Raw genomic sequence first — 18711 nt, 5'->3', positions numbered from 1 at the left:
GGTTGCCAACGTACTCCTGAATTCCTAAGGTCGATGGCAGTTTCCTAGCATGAATACATTTTAGTGACTTCATTATTAATCAAACTAACGCAGATGGCGTGTTTAAATTTGCCCCACGAGGTACGACTGTTTCCTTTTAATTAGTCAAGAGGGATGGATCAAATGCAGATGTACATCTGATTTACACATTAGTATTAGGGCAGAAAAACAGTGCAGCTTAAATAAGAGAACAGAAAAATGATGGAAAGCGATATATGAACCCTTAATAAAAAGTGAAATTCGTTAAAATGAGTCTCACACCTACAAATAGTGTAAATTCCCCTGTATGTAAATGAATTATACATTGTAGTAGTTCATTCGCATTTCCACATGATAACGTCTTGATCATGAGCTCACAGAAGCAGGGCTCTTTTCTCCTGATGTGTATTATTGTATATTTTTTATCACTTTTTATCATTCTCTGCTTCACAATGGCCATATTTCTGAGATTTAGACAATTTAATTGTTCTGCTGTTTATATTTTATTTATAATGACTTTTTTTTCCACCAAACATCCTGAGCTCCTAAAAACAGTGACAGCAGGAGAGGAAAAACTTACAGGGATATATTGATCCCATGTAGGGACTGTCTTGCTAAATGAAGGGCACTTGGGAGGGATCTAATAGTCAGCACACGATTATAGACAATATTAGAATTTATTTAACAGGTTTTTTTCATTAGCTTTTATATATTACACCATATTTTATAGTACGTTATGGTATGTTCAAAATAATGGTATCTATAGGGAGGGATGGGGGATTTAAGGCCAAAAGAGGGACTGTCCCTCCTAAAGAGGGACACGTGGGAGGTATGTTATTGTGACTTTTCAGGCTGTTTCAACATTATGTTAAATTAACACTACCCGTTCTGAGCGCCTAGACAGCAGGAACCCACAGGGGAGAATTATCCGTACTTTTTCCCCTCTGATTGATATCCGTTCTCTTTCGATCACATGATCAGAATGCAGCTTCATAGGCAGGTCTCATTAGTTTTTTGTTTTTTTACCGGAATCACAACATTTTTAAAATAACACATTAAATATAGTATTTAATGTGATCAGCAACACTTGCTTTTAAAAGCCACACGTTTTTTGTCTAATGATTACACGTAACATATGTTCACAGATCTCATGTTTGCGAGCTACAAGATAAAACTACTAAGACTTTATCTTGCTGCACTGGTTTTCTGGGAACAATAAGGGGGCGTTTAACCCCTTAATGACAAAGCCTGTACATGTACGGGCTCAAAATGCATTGTTTTCAATGGGTTTAGGGACTGCCCATTGTCCTTAAGGGGTTAAGCAAGGTCTGCGTTGTAACAATATTTTTATAATACACCCGCCTTGAAAAATAATTTACCTGCAAATTATTATTTTTTATTTTAAATGACTGTAGTGATAATGTTATTTTTGGGAGGAAGGGGGGATTTCTTTTGTAGGTTTGTAGTGAATTTAATACGTAGCCCCTGGGAATGTGACTTTGAAACACGCAGAAACATCTCCTTATATATTTTAATCAATGATAATGAACATTTCTACGTAAAGTGTTTCAGGCACACAGTCTCCTGCTGTTTGGATTGGCATGTTGTGTATTCTTGTGAGATAAATAAGACTTTGGGGAGCGTTATTACATGTTAGACACATCTTGTATCCATGACATTGTCTCCCACAGGCATTATTATCACACAGGGGGGAGGAACATATTACATATTATCAGGGGTAAATAGCATAGTGTAGCGTTCTAAGCCATACGTACACAGGGCATGATTTACATTACAAAGATTTCTGTCTCTCCTCCCAGTGCTCCAAAATCCAAGGGATTTTGCCCCAATTTCAGGGGTCTTAGGGTCCCTTTCCACACTGCTGTGATCATAGTTAAGACTCTACGTTGGCAATTTTGCTACCAATATGATATCCCTGCTTGAATACAGGTGACTCGCTTAGGTGTATCTTTAAATAATGACAAGCCAAGGTTTCCATGAGAATTGGTATTAGAGACGTCTGATTAACCCTCCATAATTCTCCACAAAGCATTTCGTTCCCGAAAAGGCCATAAGTAGGGCCACCGGCAGACATTTCTGGACTCAATATGAACCACCTTGTCACACCCCGTGGTAATGCCCCAAGGTCCCCTAACCCCCCCCCCTGATGGCAGGCCTGGCCAGAAGGACACTACTGGTTTAGTGAATGTGCCTGTAGGGATGGGTAGAGGAGAAAGCCATTATAAAAGTGACTTTGTGACCTGCTGACCACCACTTCTATAACTGTTTTGGGTATTTTGAAGAATGTTTTTATTTACACAATTTAGTTTATAAACACATTTTCTCTGTTTATACACACAGTATTGTTACTCTAAGAACATTGCGATACACTCAGACCCAGCAAACATCCTGGGGAGGAAGAACGGGTTTTTGGGTCACAAAATAGGGACTTTTGGGAGCTATGCCCAGAGATTGCCCCCATGCCGCTTTTCTGCCCACTCTTTTGACCTCCGAACCATTTCCAGGAATGATGAGTGAGGCGCCCCCTGCGATGCTGCCTCTCCTCACCCCACCTCTCCGCTCCCCCCCATCCTCTCCCACCCTCTCCGTCTCACCTCCCTCCTGTCTACTCTAAGAGGAGGGATTTTCTCGCTCATCACCAGGTCCCTAACCCGCTGACGTTCAATGTTCGTGCCCAGTCCGGCTCCCCCAGTTCTGTGCCCGGTCCCGGCGGCGTCCCAGGAGCTCCGTGCCCGGCTGAATCTCCGTGCCGTGCAGCATCCGGAGCCGTGCGCTTCACATGCCCACAACCGACTGGGGATCCCGGGTGTCGCACACTGCAGGTGAGGCCGCCGGTCGATCAGACCCTCCGAACAATGGCACGGAGCTGCAGGTCCTGGTCAGGTGCCAGCAGGAGGGGGCAGATACACCGTAGACGGGCATTCTTTAACCTCTTAAATGCTGAGTTCAGTGGGTTTCACATGTGCTTATTCTAATTATTTAGGGGGCTTAAATAGTGAAACAGAATGTTTGCCCCTCTCTCTCCTCTCTGTCTCTCTCCTCTCTCTCTCTCTCTCTCTCTTTCTGTCTCTATCTATCTATCTATCTATCTATCTATCTATCTATCTATCTATCTATCTATTTATCTGTCTAGTTCTATTATCTCTTTCATTCAGATGTCTGATCAAACTTTGAATATTGAAGAATGATAGATAGATAGATAGATAGATAGATAGATGATAGATAGATAGATAGATAGATAGATAGATAGATAGATAGATAGATAATAGATAGATAGATAGATAGATAGATCTGATTAATGAGTTACTGTATCCCTTATGTTTATTCCAATAACTCCAATCTATCATTTGACTGTATATATTGCACAGGTAGTAGAAGCCAATTATATTGCGCTATAAATTGGCGCCATCTCTATCTATCAGCTTTATTGCTTATCAATGGACTGGATTGATGGTAATTGAAGTGCTTTGTATCCTGTGCTGTAATTGTTCTGATATCGGAGATGTATTGTTTTAAAAATAGCCCAGATCCTCTTACTTATAATCTGTTTCATACTGTCTGCCAATTTAGGATAGCCTAAAACAAAAGAAAACAAAAAAGGGGTAACTTTTCCCAGGTGCTACACTATTTGCCCCCGCATAGATATGATTGGTATTGCAGACATTGCGCCGTATAATCAAGTAATGAAGGCTTCGTTTCCTGAGACCCGTGTTGATTTTATTTATTTATTTGTTGATGGAAAGTTCCTATGTTCTGTTCTCATTTGACTTTTTTAATGTGATTTCTGCGTGTGTTGAATTACTGTTTTATAGTTAGCTTCGTTAACCCCTTCATGCCATGCTTTAGCAGGACAAGAGCTAAGTGTTTTGGTTTTTCTTATCTTACAGTGTATTGGGTTCCTGCACATAAGAAATAGCGATGTGATATTGATGTAAGATCTGAAGGTTCTCTGTTCAGTGTACATTAAGTTTTTTGTTTTTTTTGCATTTGTTTCATGTTAGAAAATGATGACAAAAAAAGAGCAGGGAAGTTTTGTATGATAGGGGCAAATACCATTAGGACTAGACAAGGTGAAGGAGCCAGGAATATAGAAGAATCCCGGAACACATGTGCCGGCTTCCTTGTGTGTTTCTGGTTTGCAGAGGGATATCACTAGGACATTAGCAATGGCAAACCAGGACTTGTTGTGGACCAATGAGCATCATTTGCAAATGGTTTCTCTGGTAGCCACCATTCAGGTCAAACTGGCCACTTGCCTTGGCTGCCAGAAGTAGATTGAGAAGGCAAGAGGGTCTGATACTCTCACCCAGTTCTATACTCGTTTCACCCTTCTTTGGAAATGTAAGTCCCAATTTAGCCATATTCTACCCCTTCTGGACGGAATGGGGTATGTAGGAAAGACGTCTGGCCTTCCATTTGAAAAAAAAAGCATACTGCCAAAAAGCATTCTTATTTCATGACATTGTCTAGTTTGCGTGATTTAAATGAAACAACTTAGCTTGTACTGCCACTGTGTAATGATATGGGGGGACTCAAATCACCCCTTTGGGTGTTGTCCCCTTCAGTATTAAAAAGTCACACGCGCAATTAAAATAAGCCGTACCAACTCTTATATACATTTTACACAGTAGCTGAAATAATCTACGAGCTCATCCACTAAGTAGATCCAATACACTGACTTTTGTACATTTTTGGAAATTTTCACTGCCTTCTGTGGATCAGAATAAAGCCACTAATACCCTTTACACAAAATCTGGCTTTCATAATAATAATAATTTTATATGACATGCACTAAATATGTTCTGGAACACATCATTTATTATATGTGATTCCCAAATCAAATGCACATGATTCCTTATCAATTATATTTTTTACGTGTTATTGAAATACTTCATTCATTTTATATGACCATAAAAAAATATTGGGTTTTTTTATACATATCATGATTAGACCATGCCGAGTACATTTTTTTTTTTATCATCCGCTCGATGTCTGAAATTCTTATCATCCGCTCAATGTCTGAAATTAGTCGTGCGTCTTGTTTATTATAATTCTAGCATGTCATTTAAATTAATATATGACCCTGTGTGAGCTGAATTCTTTAAGTGAAGCTCGGGCAAAGACGTAAATACGCAGAAATCTCTGATGTTCATTTGTTTGCTTGCTGGTTTCTTGAACGACTAAGGAGAGATGTATCAGCCTCTGGCTTGGATCAGCTAATAATTTATTATTTTAATTTATGTGTATCTGCCTGTTACAAAGGCATAGAGATTCCTATAGCCTCAGACTGTTGCAGTCACATGAGATCTGGCATGGAGGCAGTTGCCCCTAGAGTTGCTCTGATTTAAAGATTTTGGGCCAATGACCACAGCATCTGTGTGCGTTTTACGTGTAATTCCGCATACAGCCACTAGGGTTTCTACAAACTTATTCTCGGGGAATGTGTGTTGGATGGGCCTTGAAGGTGCGTGGTGCATATTTATGTAGGAAGATAAGGGTGAATTAAACAGACAATTGGGGTTTGTTGATTAGAGTGTCACCTAAAGAGAAAGTAAGGGTTTAATATTTAGTCCCCTATAGATAGTATTCTAGTTGCAGACTGTAACACAGAAAGAGAAGGTTGAATGAGTAGACTGTCAAACAAAGAGAAAGATCGTTGAATGATTAGACTGTCACACAAAGAGACATGGTTGAATGATTAGACTGTCACGCAGGGAGACAGATGGTTGAACAGGTAAACAGTTACACAGACAAACAGAATACTGAATGAGTTGACTCACACAGAGAAGTTAGACCTCCTCATCAAGAGTCAGACATTACTGTTGTTGCAAACTGTCATACAGATATACAGGGTTAACTAGTTTGACTGCCACAGACAAGAGTTGTTTTTTTTTGACTGTTATGCACAGAGGTAGAAATACTACGGTTGTAGGAAAAGAGACTGTCTCAATAGGAAACAGAGGGTTGACTAGTTAGACTGTCATGTAGAGGGAGTGCTGTGGACTGTCACAAAGACTGATGCCACTATGCTGACTTTCACTATAAGAGACAGATAGCTAGCTGAGTGCTTAGACTGCCACTAAAAGAGACAGAGAATGCTATAATTTGGGACTGTCTCAAAGAGACACAGTGGGTCAAATAGTTAGACTGCAGGGAACATTGGTTATGTTTCCCCATGTTGGAGGTGATTGTAGGCAAATATAAAGCCCTGTTTAAAGTTCGTATTTATACAGACTCTGTATAAGAGTGGGTCCTGTACCTTTTAGAGTTTGTATCCAGAAAACCTGATTAATGTGAAGGGTCATGGGGAAGGTCTGTGCTTCCTGAGCACGCTGGATTCCACGTGTGTAGGGAATTGTCTGATGTAGAATGTTAGTTCAGCAAAGTGTTAATGTTCCTTGCAGCACAACACTCAGAATTTATTTGACACAGTGTCAGGGTGCCTACCTGTTACAAGGCAGACTCTGGTGTATTTATAGACATAGCATCTCTGCTCCACTGGAGGATCCGGCAAACAGTGCCAGGGACTGAGTGTATAGAACTTATTTTTTGCCAGGTTCATAATTTGTTTGTCTTTTCAAGTGGGGCAGCCAATTGCTGAGAAAAGATGGACCATTGGGAGCTAAACAAGCCTGAGTATAAACTCACTTAGACCCTTAGATCTCCCTGTAAGAATCACTAGTCTTCTCACTTCCTTCATTCTAAGCAATGCAATGGTTAGGAATTTAGGATACAAAGACTTTGAATCCTGTGGTCTACATACCTGTTCATTCACGCTTACCATAGGGAGATCAGTATGCATCTTGACCCTATATGAATCAAAATATGCTTATCTGCCACTGATATCCTCCACTTCCCAAAATCCAACCTTTATTAATTGGCTAACTATATTCCTCCTTATTCTCACAAGGAGCAATTTACTAATTGGTGAGAAATTACCAACTTCTCTCTCTCTACATTCAGAGTCTTGCTCAATGCACGCCGCCGGCGCTTGGTGTAGTCACCAGTCAAGAAACACGGTTTTGTTTACATAGACATTTGCCACCAGCTGTGAAATTGATATTTGGCTATTGTATACATTGGCTATTCCAGAATTTAAGTTCGGAAAAACATTATTGGGATTTACCCGTCCAGGGAACAATAAAATTGTCTAGGAAGAGCACAAATGTTACTTGCCTATAAATACGCTTCTACTTTATAGTCTTCATTTCCTGCCCATTCCATAGGAGTTGCTTTATCATTCTATGTGTTATTATTTCTGGACAATTTCAGGCTACAAAAGTGAAAATAATGGAAACATAGTTGCTTGCAAGGTGTCCATTGTGTGAGGAGGGCATAGAGAATGTTTCCAGTGTCATATTCCTGATATCAAATCGCGATTAAATGGCTTCTTATTATAAAGGATCTGTCATTTTCCCAAGTCCTACCTTAGCTCTAACTTTGTTTGACAAATCAATGTAATTATATTATAGATTAAAATGAACAATATATTTATATTAACGAAGCCCCTTCCCCTATTATCTAGGGGTGCTACCCAACTATGGTTTTCTAGGAGGCCAATCAAAGCTTTTTGGCCTAAAAACATGGAATCCTGGCATATACTAATAGAGCAGCCAATGTAAATTCTCTTGATTTGCAGGCAATTCCTGCCGATTAAGTTACTTCTTTTTATAGAAAGCGATTGGTTCTGGCAGCCTTAGAAGGTCAAGTGTGGGAACAAGGTTATGAGTTGAGAGTAAAATAAGGAATTAGTCCTATAGTTTGTTCTAATAGATGGACATCATTGGACAGACATGTTTTTATGACACTGCCATGATTTTTTGTGGAGTATGGTGGGATGTTGAGTAAAAGAGTTGTCCTTCCTGGGCAACCAGCAATATACTTATATTTGATGGCTAATCAGATCTGCTGTAAAAAAAACGTTTCTTTTTGGATGATAAACACTAAAAGTATGAACTGTATTTCCTCTGAATTTTATCAACCCGTGTGTAACTTCTCAGCCATGGCAAGCAGAGTGAGATACCTGCTTCCTTTGGAGATCAGAGTAATAGTTTCCTGCTCAAAAGTTTTAATTACGCAGAGTAATAATTTACAGCTAAAAAGTTTTAATTACAGCAAAGCAGTTAATTTTGCAAATTCCTACATTTTGCAGTTCAGTGCATTAAATAACTTTATGCAACAGTGTTTACAGATTAAAATAGGCAGTATATACACTATATAGACAAATGGATTAGGAGACATGACCATTACACCAAGGATTTTTATAACATTGCATTCTAAATACATAGTTGTAGTTGGTCCCCCCTTTGCAGCTATGACAGCTTCCACTCTTCTGGAAGATCCTGGAGTGTTTCTGAAGGGGACATACCACGGCATTTTGGACAATGCTATGCTTTCAACTTTGTGGGAACAGTTTGGGGAAGGTTATTTTGTATTCAAGCATGACAGCCCTGGTGCACAAAGCAAGGTCCATAAAGACATGGTTGGATGAGTTTGGTGTGGAAGAACTTGACCGGCAGCACAGAGTCCTGACCTCAACACCATCCAACATCTTTGGGATGAACTGGAACAGGCATTGCGAGTTGGGCCTTCTTGTCCATCGATGCCTGACCTCGCAAATACTCTACTGGATGAATGGGAAAAAAATCCCAGAGAGACTCTCCAATATCTTGTGGAAAGCCTTCCCAGAAGAGTGGAAGCCGTTACTGCTGTAAAGAGGGACCAACTACATATTAATGTCTATGTATTTAGAATGCAAAGTCATCAAGGTCCCTGTTGCCAGGTGTCCTAATATTTTTGTCCATATAGTGCATGGGGCCCTGTATGACAGGTCATTCTGTCACATGTATGTTTTAGAAAACCACTTTATATATAAAGATGTAGAAGATTAGTCCACATTAGTTATCTTGCCACATTTGTGAAGTGTGTTTTTTTTCTGGTTCAGACAACCTAGGGAAGAGGAAGGTGAATTAACATTTAGGCAGTAAATTGGTTGGTGTTATAATCCTGCCACCTTTTGCCACAGAACCTAGTTTCCATTAGTCTAAAAAAACTCCATTTTAATGAAAAAAAATTCCACTTATTGAAAAAGAACACGCAATAGGTAGTTCCAGTAAATTAATTTAACGATGCAAAAAGCTTTGTTGATCGTTCTAATTTAAATAAAGCATTAAACAAAATGATTTATTTTAGCAATTGGATTACATTGTCTTTACTTACATACTTTGTTTTTTTTTTTTACCTTGTTAGGATGTTCCCTTGGGAGACTATTTCATATTTCTGCCACCGTTTTTCCGAAGTAGTCATTTTTCACATTAAATCACATTCTGAGCCTGTCACACTCCCATCTTCTAACGCTTGACCTCCTGTCCTACCTTTGCTTTTTCGTCTCTGAAATATACTCCTTTCTGTACTTTGTTGAATCACTTCAGGAATATCGAGTTTAAGATGTTGTGAATATAGCCGGAAACTCACAGGTGGTATTTTGCAAATGCCGGGTCTCAGGTTACAGGTGAGATTCCCCGGGTCAATCAAGCCCTGAACTTAAATATATAAATATATATATATATATATATATATTTTTATATATCGTTCAGAAGAGTTAAACAGTAATGGAATGCAATGTAGCCTACAAGTGATGTCTCTCCAAAGCACTAAACTGCAATGTTCGTGGTTAATAACCAGCTGAATGGGACCTGGACCTTTCAATTAATAGTGAATATGCTGAGATGTATCTGCAGAGTTCTGGGAAAATAATTACTCGTTGTTTACTATGAGATTATGTTACGGGCTTTCATGATGGACAGCTTAGCACCTTTGTTCAGTGGCACCCTGTTATCCCAAGGACAATTCTTACTTTATAATTATATCGGCCCATAAAACATTTTATTTGTCCTCGTTTGGCTTGTACCCAGCTTTATGTAACTCTAAACACTTCCAGCTAGCCCGAGGTTAGGCCTCCATGACATTATACAGTATACTTAATAGGAGATGTGCATTCAAGAGCCCCTTCAGCGGGCAGTGGCCCAGAAAGATGGAAGCTATGTGGCCAAATGTTGTCGAATCCCAGTAATAATGAGTTGAGTGATGTGTAAAACAGTCTCCCTACTCCTCAGCAAGTCTCCCTCAACACGCAGCATTCGGCTGTCTTTCTTAATATTTTGTTTCATGCCTCGCCTGTCTTTAAGGATGCTCAAGGCTTAGACGCGTCTCTAGCCTTTTTCACAGTTTCACTTTACTCACCAGCTCTTCAGCTCTTAACCCCTCAACGTATATTAAATATCGAGCCGACTATACGTTAGAAGTTGCTTGCTCTGCCAAGCTTGATTGGAAAATTCCTTACTCTTGACGCCCGCACTCACCAGAAGACATCTCCTTCTTTTTGTTGGGTTTTTGTTGTACAGTCTATCATTTCTATCTTATTGGGAAAACAAGCAGAAAAAGCCAATGGGAGTGTCTAGAAATAATCGGAACCTCTTTTAAAGTGTCTTTATTTTCAACGGAGCAATGGACATGGGTCTATGTCTCTGCAGGTTGGATCAGAAGTTCTCCCATGGGATCTTCTAGGTCAAGAAAGGAGTATCCGCCGCTCGAAGTCTACTGTGGGTCATCATTTTTATGAGCCATCCATGTTAATTTCAATCTGATTCTCCTTAATAACGATGTCCTGTTGTAAAGAGAAAGTTTCACAGAATTGAAACACAAGTTTTCTCAAGCAGAAAATGACTTTCCCTCCCAGCCCGGTGTAAGGAGATAAATAATTGTGTAATGAAAATCATGTCTTCACAAACCTCCCCTGCTTCCCCGAGGCAGACATTCAGAACGTGCGTCCTGCAAAGCCAGTGTGTGACAATGTGACAATCTTGTTAGCGTCTAACACATGGCAGGGACAGGGCTAGCAGTCTGGGCTCTACTCTACTTTTTTTTAACCCTTTCCTGATTGAATTGATTCCTGGATAACATAAGGACCGTAGGGTTCAGATTTACCGAGCCTGTCAGCTACACTGACATTTTTATATGACAATAGCCGTAGGAATACAATGGGCACAGCTGCGTTTTGTAATGACCTGCAGTGCAGATCCCTGACCGGCGACTTGGTGGTACTGGATACTGCATTTCATAAGTGAAGTGTAGGGATGGATGATGCAGCTTTTGTGATCTATAGATGATAGGCCTGGAAATCGAGAGATTAGCATGGAAATGCTTCGAGAAGAGCGCTGCTTGGGACTTACGTCTGAATAAATTGAGAGAGATGTGAAATTATTTATTTATAACATTTTTATTGGGTTGCGTTCATTTAAAACTCTTCCTACAGTAAAATATATTTATTTATTACATTTTTTTTCCTATAGCAGTTTACCAAATTCCCATTTTTTAGAATCCTGATTTAAACATACCAGTTTTTCCACCAGCGGATATGGTATTCAGCATATTTTGGTGATCTCTCATGACATTGCTCCACATGCAATGTTTAAGGAACCACTTTTGTGGTTCTCAATGCTGTTCCATAAAAGCTGGCAGATCCAGTCCTTTAATTTGCGGCCACGGCCAGGATACATGTGGCTGCACTCTGCACAAATGTAACGTACTGTAATAGCATAGCGGCCGTACATCATTTATCGGCCGTGGCCTTAAAGAGGCCGATTTAAATCCCCAGTCGAGCCTTGGAGTTTTGTTAGTTTACAGTGGCTTTGATGGTGTGATCCAGTGTTGATGGGCACATATCTGCTTTCTCTCTAATTGCCACTGATGAGTCCGTTTGTACTTTCTGACCATTTCAAGACACTTGCTTCATGGTATTGGCTGTATGGCCAGGGGACTTGTTTTATTGAGGTGTCATATTTGACTTAACCTATTAAGAAGACTTAAGAAGAATTCTGCTGTTTCTATACACATTACTATGCATTTAGGGCTGTAGAACACTATGATTGATACACTCAGATCCCGCAAAGATTCTGATCTCCTAGCAAAGAGAGATATTGCGGAAAAAAGAGGGACTTGAGACCAGAGTGAGTCTATTCCTCTAATCTAAAGTATCTGAGTCTCTCCTGGTTCCAAACCTGTTTTGTTTCAAAGATCCATTTTGAGTTTTGAGTCAAGTTGATCCTAAAGACCCATGAAGGTGATCGTAGAAGCGCATGCAGCTATACAACACCCATCACTTGATGGATGATAGTGATGGGTTGTGTATTCAGCTGAATTGCCAAAGTTGCCAATTTAATAGCATAATTGGGTGCACATGGCCCAGTAGAAATAAATTAGCAAATTATTATGTTTTCAGATTTTCTTAATTCATGTGACACTAAAACCAACTTTACTTACTAATGTGGCAGCAAACACATCTTTATCACCAGACTTATTAGGACATGAAAAATCTGCAGTATGAAACGTCTTTTCTTGTTTTTCTCTTGCAGCCAAGGGGCTTGTAATATGCTTATGTTACGAGTTTAGAAGCTGAGCAGATTTTATTCACAGATGTATACAGCACCAGGGGTGGCCTCAGAGATCTCCCTGAGGTCTGGAACCTCTATACTGTGACATGATGTAATGAAGTGTAACACGTACCTGTAATATCCTGCTTGCCACAGGGTGGCGCACTGCTCTGGGCTGTCTCAGCATGAAATCCAGACGTTGGCACACAATAGGCTGTCTGCAAAATTGCTTGAGAATAAATATTTAAATATAGCCTTAACAATGATCATCTAGATCTCTCGATTTAATTTGTGCAGTAGTACCGCAGTGCTGTTTGCACTTATTCTCGAGATAAAAATGAACAAAGTATGTTTAAAACACGTATACGCAATCTATCCCGTTTTTGAAACACTCAGGGACAGTGGGGATTATGGGCCGATAGGGAGATCCTCTGAAAACTGTGACATTGATTGCTTTTGCACAGATCTCAATCACAGATCCTACGTGACTACTTTGCGGCACATAGAGGGCCAAGAGGTGACTGAGCGTGTAAAGTAGGCAGTTGGTCCTCCTCGAACCCACCCCTCTTTTAGCAATGCCCCCCCATGGAAGGGGTCCTGATTTGGGCAACTAAAATGTTAGGGGTATGTGTCTTAATGTTTGTGATGGAACTGTTGCCATAGTTTCTTAAGGTAGGACTTGGCAAAGCCCATGATCCAGTGAACCATGGCCCCTAAAACTGCTGCTGCTGGATTCCAGTACATTTTGGGTTTAGGGATACATTTTTTTTATAGTTGTCAATGAATGTGCCGCTTTCCTGGCTCCTAAGTTAATCAGATAGTGTTGCTGTAGAGTGTCAGCTCCTGGGTTAAGGGCATCATTTTCATACCTGGGAACTTTCAGGCTCCGCCTTTTGGAGGGAGTTGCTTTGTAAAGGGCGGGGCTAGCAATACATGTGGTTGGGGCTAGGCTCAAACACATTAAATTTGTATGGGGTGGGAGTGCAATAGGGCGGAGAGTGGGCGTGCCTGCACGGTACTCCCCCGACCCAGAGATTTAGTGCCATAACTAGGAGAACTGGAGAAGCTACGCTTCACTCGGAGGCTCCAGGTGAAACACAGAGAGTTTGGCTCACCGGCTAGCGCCGTCCAGCAGCAGAGACGCTCACCGGCTGCCCCTGCTAGACACCAAGGAGAAAAATGAATCTATCATCGTTTCTCATAGTCCGAATAGACAAAATTACACTCTTGGAGGTTGCAATGCACTTCTACACAAAGCAATTTCAAGTTAGACTGCCTTTTGCCAATAATCGGTAGAAAATTCAGTGATAGAGAAAAGGGCAGGCTGGAGCACTGGAGAAAAATCAGCAGAAGACCTTAGAGGCATTATTGAGCGAGGAGCAAGAAAAAAGGCAGATATTTCGGCACCTGTAGGAGAGGTTAACATAAGAGCAAAAAAAAAAAAAGGCTGACGCTAAGCCCCGGGGTGTGGAGGCTGAGTGAGCCAGCACAACAAGCCACCAACACGTCTTATATGACTCACTCCTGCTAGCTTTTACATCGGAGATTCAGTACATATAACTATGAACTTTGTAAATGTGCTGACCCCGAAACTTTTCAAATACTAACCGCTTAATAACCTATCCCCAAGATTCTATTGTATTTATTTGCTAATGATAGCAGCCAAATGGTTCTAATAACCATACTGGGGAACATCCAAGCTCTTTCTACTCGGAGCCCTCCCTTTTTGGGATGTGAGTAGGAGGTACTGCTTACATCGGTGGGTGGTACCGTGATGTCGGCGGTGGTCCGCTGATGTTGGTGGGCCGCCCCGCTGACACTGCATGCGGGGCTAGCCCCACACACAGGAAGACGTGGCTGCGGTTGAAGGGGAAGTAGGTAGGGAATGGGGCGTGCCACAAAGGTTGCTCCTGCGACCTAGAGTTTCTCCATGGCGACCCAGAGAAGAGGTGCATCACCCAGAGTCTCCGGGCAAAACCCAGAGAGCTTCCAAGAATGCTAATAACTATTCTACATTATTACAATAAGAATGCATTTAATTGGGGTTATGTATCAGTGATTCTGATGCGATGTTTGGAAGGTGATGTTATCCCCAAAGCAGCCACTGATTGAACCATTCCACTGGTTGTTATAGCGATTACGCCACTTACCTATTTTATAGTGTATTATTCATCCGGACGACTTTTTATTATACATTGCATTTTTGATTTGTGCATTGGTGCTGTGTTTTTGATCTGTGGTTATGAGGACCTGGGGTCTGAGCATCAAGTAGCTGTGTGGTTGTATTGATCAGGGGTGCGGGTTTGTGTAATATGGAGCTATGCGTCTGGAGAGAACTGGGATGTATGTATATTTTAAGAAGAGCTGAGCGTTTGTGATGACGATGATGGATGCGTACTTGCGATGCTGCGTTTTCATAAAGCCATGGGTTTTTGTTATCCTCGTTTTTTCTCAGTGTGGACGTTGGGGTTATTTCTATTGAATAATTCTGGTGCAAAGCTCTTATAAATAAGCAGATATTGTCTTTAGGTTTGTTATTTATTTTGGATGGGGGTATTTGTCTTCTCAGAGGTCCTGTATGTAGCATCTCAAACTCATTGTAGATATGTTTATGTTTTTTCAGCTGTATAGAATATGATGGCCATCATATGGCCATCTGGCACAGCATTGAAATTCCCAGGGGGCTGATGGCCGTAGGGCTGTATATTTAGCTATGCTGGTGCTACAGCCGCAGATCGGGTCCTGCAGTATGGTCCCCAGGTGGGTACGTATGGCCGTGCGCTGTAACATGCGTCTGTGAGTATCCAGCCGGTGGCTGCCGGCCTTAAGGTGCCGGTCCAGCCTCGTACAACCTAGTTATGTTACCTTGAGTTTATATTAGTCTTTTGACCCAGCTGGAAAAAACAGTTTATTTATCATCTTCTGCTGTTGGCTCCTGACCTGATTTCCAAAGCACCCCCACCACCCCTCTTTAGACAAAAAGTATGCCACCTCCCTCTGTAAACCTGAAATCCATCAAGCACTTTACACGTCAGCTGTGCATTCTCCTACCTCCTGAACGTCCCTTGCTCTCAGTGGTACTCAGGAGTCTTATCCTGACATCTGGCCAGCATTTAAATAAGCAGCCATAATCAGGTGCTACAGGATTTCGACTGTACGCGGCTAAAAAAAGCACTACGGTATTTCACCGATTTATCTTTCTGATGCTCTGCATTCCCAGGAGTTGACTCCATTCTCAAACTAGTCTTCATAATGATCGCGCTGATGTAGATATGCAAGGCTTCCGTGTGATGTGATTTACATAAAATATAACCAGAAAAACTCATCCAAAATGAGTTGACAGTTGAAGAAGCATTAGATGAAAGATCTCAGCTGACGCAGCACCTCTTCTAAACAACAGTTGTCAATCACTATTTTAAATTAGGGAGCAAGTAATGGAAGGTGTTGAGTGACAGTTCTGTTTTAGATGCAAGTTTTAGAACACTGATACCTACAGCATACAACTGGATTTCTATGGTAACCTAAATCAGGGTTCGGCAAACCCCAGGCGCCAAATTGCCATGGCAGTCAGAAATCCCTTCCGCTTTCCTAGGTTTTTGGAGAGCGCTGTCACCGGTAACTCCCCAGCTCGGTTGAAACCATAGGTGTAACGGTTTTTCCCATATTTTCAGAGGAACGTTAGCCCCGCCAGACACTTCCCTGGACCACATACAGCAGGCCACGCTCACGCTGTCCCCCCCACGCTGACCGAATCTGAGCGCGGGGATATGACATCGTCCGTACTGTGTTTTGTTTTTGGGTGGGATTTTAGTGTTTAAATGGACCCTGGAAGAATCAGCAGTGTGAAGCTGAGATTTCCTGCATGTCTGTGAGGCGTGGAGGAGAGAACTCCGTTCGCTGATGAGACATGAAATCCCATTAATAATAAATGTCCCTTCTTGACCTGATGTACATCACGGCTTCTGTTTTACACAGATACTGGCTAGGCCTGAATAACACAGCCAAGTGTAGCAGCCGTCATACAGACGACAATTTATGAATCGAGGGTCTGCAACAAAGGTGAATTTTGGATGGTCAAATAACCTTTATCCTTCATCGCGATACAGCATATGCCTTGAGGCTTGTTACAGTGATTTGTGAATATAATACTATGCTGTCAGATTTGTAGACTGCAGCGATGTGCAGAGATGAAGCTTTGCACCGGCTCCAAGCCGGGAGTCAGAAAGACGATAATACTGGATACTAGGGCTGCAACAACTAATCGATAAAATCGATAATAATAATCGTGGCCAACGAATTTCATTATCGAATAGTTGAATCGATTTTATCGAATATAAAATATGAAAAATACCCCTTGTTTTATAATTTGACCTCAAATAGAGGTCGGGCTATAACACTAAGATCCCGATCGCCGTAGTGCTTCAGGGAACCCGGATCCTCCTCTCTGGCAGCTGATGGGCCTCTGTGCTATGCACGCAGACATCCTCAGCTACTGCCCTCCACTTCCGCCGGGGCTTCTATGATGGAGCACCAGCGTGACATGACCTACCGGTTCTCCATTGCACAACATTCGCCGGCTGCCGGTGGGTGTCTGTGCGATGTGCGCAGACAACCTCTGCTGCTGCCGGCACTTCCATTCGGGCTTCTATGATGGAGCACCGGCGTCACATGACCTTCCGGTGCTCAGTCATAGAAGCTCCAGCGAAAGTGCTGTCCAGCAGCAGAGACGCTCATCAGCTGCCCCTGCTAGACACCAAGGAGTCTGGAGCACAGGGGGTTAGTCTGGGGGGGGGGCAGAGTGGCATATTAGGGGCACAGTGGCATATAGGGGTATAAGGCATATCTGGGGATACAGTGGCATATCTGGGGGGCACAGTGGCATATCTGGGGTATAAGGCATATCAGAGGGCACAGTGGCATATCAGGAGGTATAAGGCATATCAAAGGGCACTATGGCTTATAGGGGGTGTAAGGCATATCTGGGGCAGAGTGGCATATCTGGGGGTGTAAGGCATATCAGGGGGTATAAGGCATATCAGAGGGCACAGTGGCATATCAGGGGGGTATAAGACATACAGGGGGTATAAGGCATATCTGTGAGGCAGTGTGGCAAGCCTGGGCTCAGATGTGCATAACATGTGGGCAATCCTGGCCGTGTCTCGCAAGGGAAGGCTCTGGGGAGCCGGAGCTCAGAAGTTCCCAGTTATGGCAACGAGGACCATCGGCCACTTGAGGAGATCACTGGCCCTACCACACCTGGACTCTTACCCCTTCAACACAGATGCCCTGATTCAGGCACCTGAGATGCTGTGGGCTATGTACCTCAATATAGGTAGTACCAAACTGCACGAGTCCGGTTGCATGGAGGTTACTAGACCTATGAATGCTATGTGGCTTGATCCCATAGGGAATCTCAGCAGAAATCTAACAACACTCTGCACTCACATCCAGCATACCTATGTTATATAACCCCATACATACAATATAGATATAAATTGTGTAATGCAGAATCATGGGGCCCCCTGCCATTTGTGTTGAGCCCCCCTCCCCCTCTATGTCACTGTGTTGGAACATGTTGTATGTCTGAAGTTAGTGTTATGTTATGTTATGAAGCAACATTTTGCTCAGAATATGTCAGTTGTATGTTAACAAACACTTTGTCTATGCTTGGTAGCAAAATAATTTGCTTTGTATTCTAATGTACGAATCACACCCCCTCCGTCTCTTCTCTAGTCCAAGCTTTCCTGTACAAGGTTCTCGGCAGACGTTGACGCGGAGGGCTGAAGTATTGCAGGTCACACGCTGCGTGCACAGGCGTCTCCCATAACACAGAAATTCTCTGTAATTATGTGAGAGATAAAAGTGCTTCATTTCAGGCCGCAATTAATCAGCCTCTCTGGGCCAAGGATCAAACAAATCGGCAGTCGGAGGCCCTTGTAAGAAATGAAGGGTGCCTTTAAAATGTGATATTACATTTATTGCATAATGTTTTGGGGACGATTTGGGTTTCTATAAGGTGAGATATCTGGTTTTACAATGTAAGGTAATTTGCATAGTAATGCATTACAAAGGGTTTGGAACAAAGGCTCCAACAGAGGTGGGATACCCCACAGGGGGTCAGACAACTGAAGCCGATGTATCTTAACATAACTGTGTGCATGTTTGCATAGACTACCTGTCTCCTCCATAATTGGGTCATACAGGAAATCTCTGGAAAGAGGGGTTGGGTGAACCACTTTCT

At 42.0% G+C, this 18711-nt stretch overlaps 1 protein-coding gene across 1 annotated transcript in view; it reads left to right on the top strand.

Annotated features, from left to right (window-relative positions):
• The first annotated feature begins 2729 nt into the window (after positions 1-2729).
• LOC128499926 (contactin-4-like) overlaps positions 2730-18711 on the top strand; it is a 101501-nt gene continuing 85519 nt past the window's right edge. Inside the window, exon 1 of the mRNA XM_053468909.1 lies at positions 2730-2861. The gene's annotated coding sequence lies outside the window, so the exon portion shown is untranslated. The remainder of the gene's footprint in view (positions 2862-18711) is intronic.

This window comes from Spea bombifrons, chromosome 6 (assembly GCF_027358695.1).
Source record: "Spea bombifrons isolate aSpeBom1 chromosome 6, aSpeBom1.2.pri, whole genome shotgun sequence".
Classification (NCBI taxonomy): Eukaryota; Metazoa; Chordata; class Amphibia; order Anura; family Pelobatidae; genus Spea; species Spea bombifrons.
Note: the sequence above shows the minus strand (reverse complement) of the source record. Positions and strands in the feature narration are given on the sequence as shown.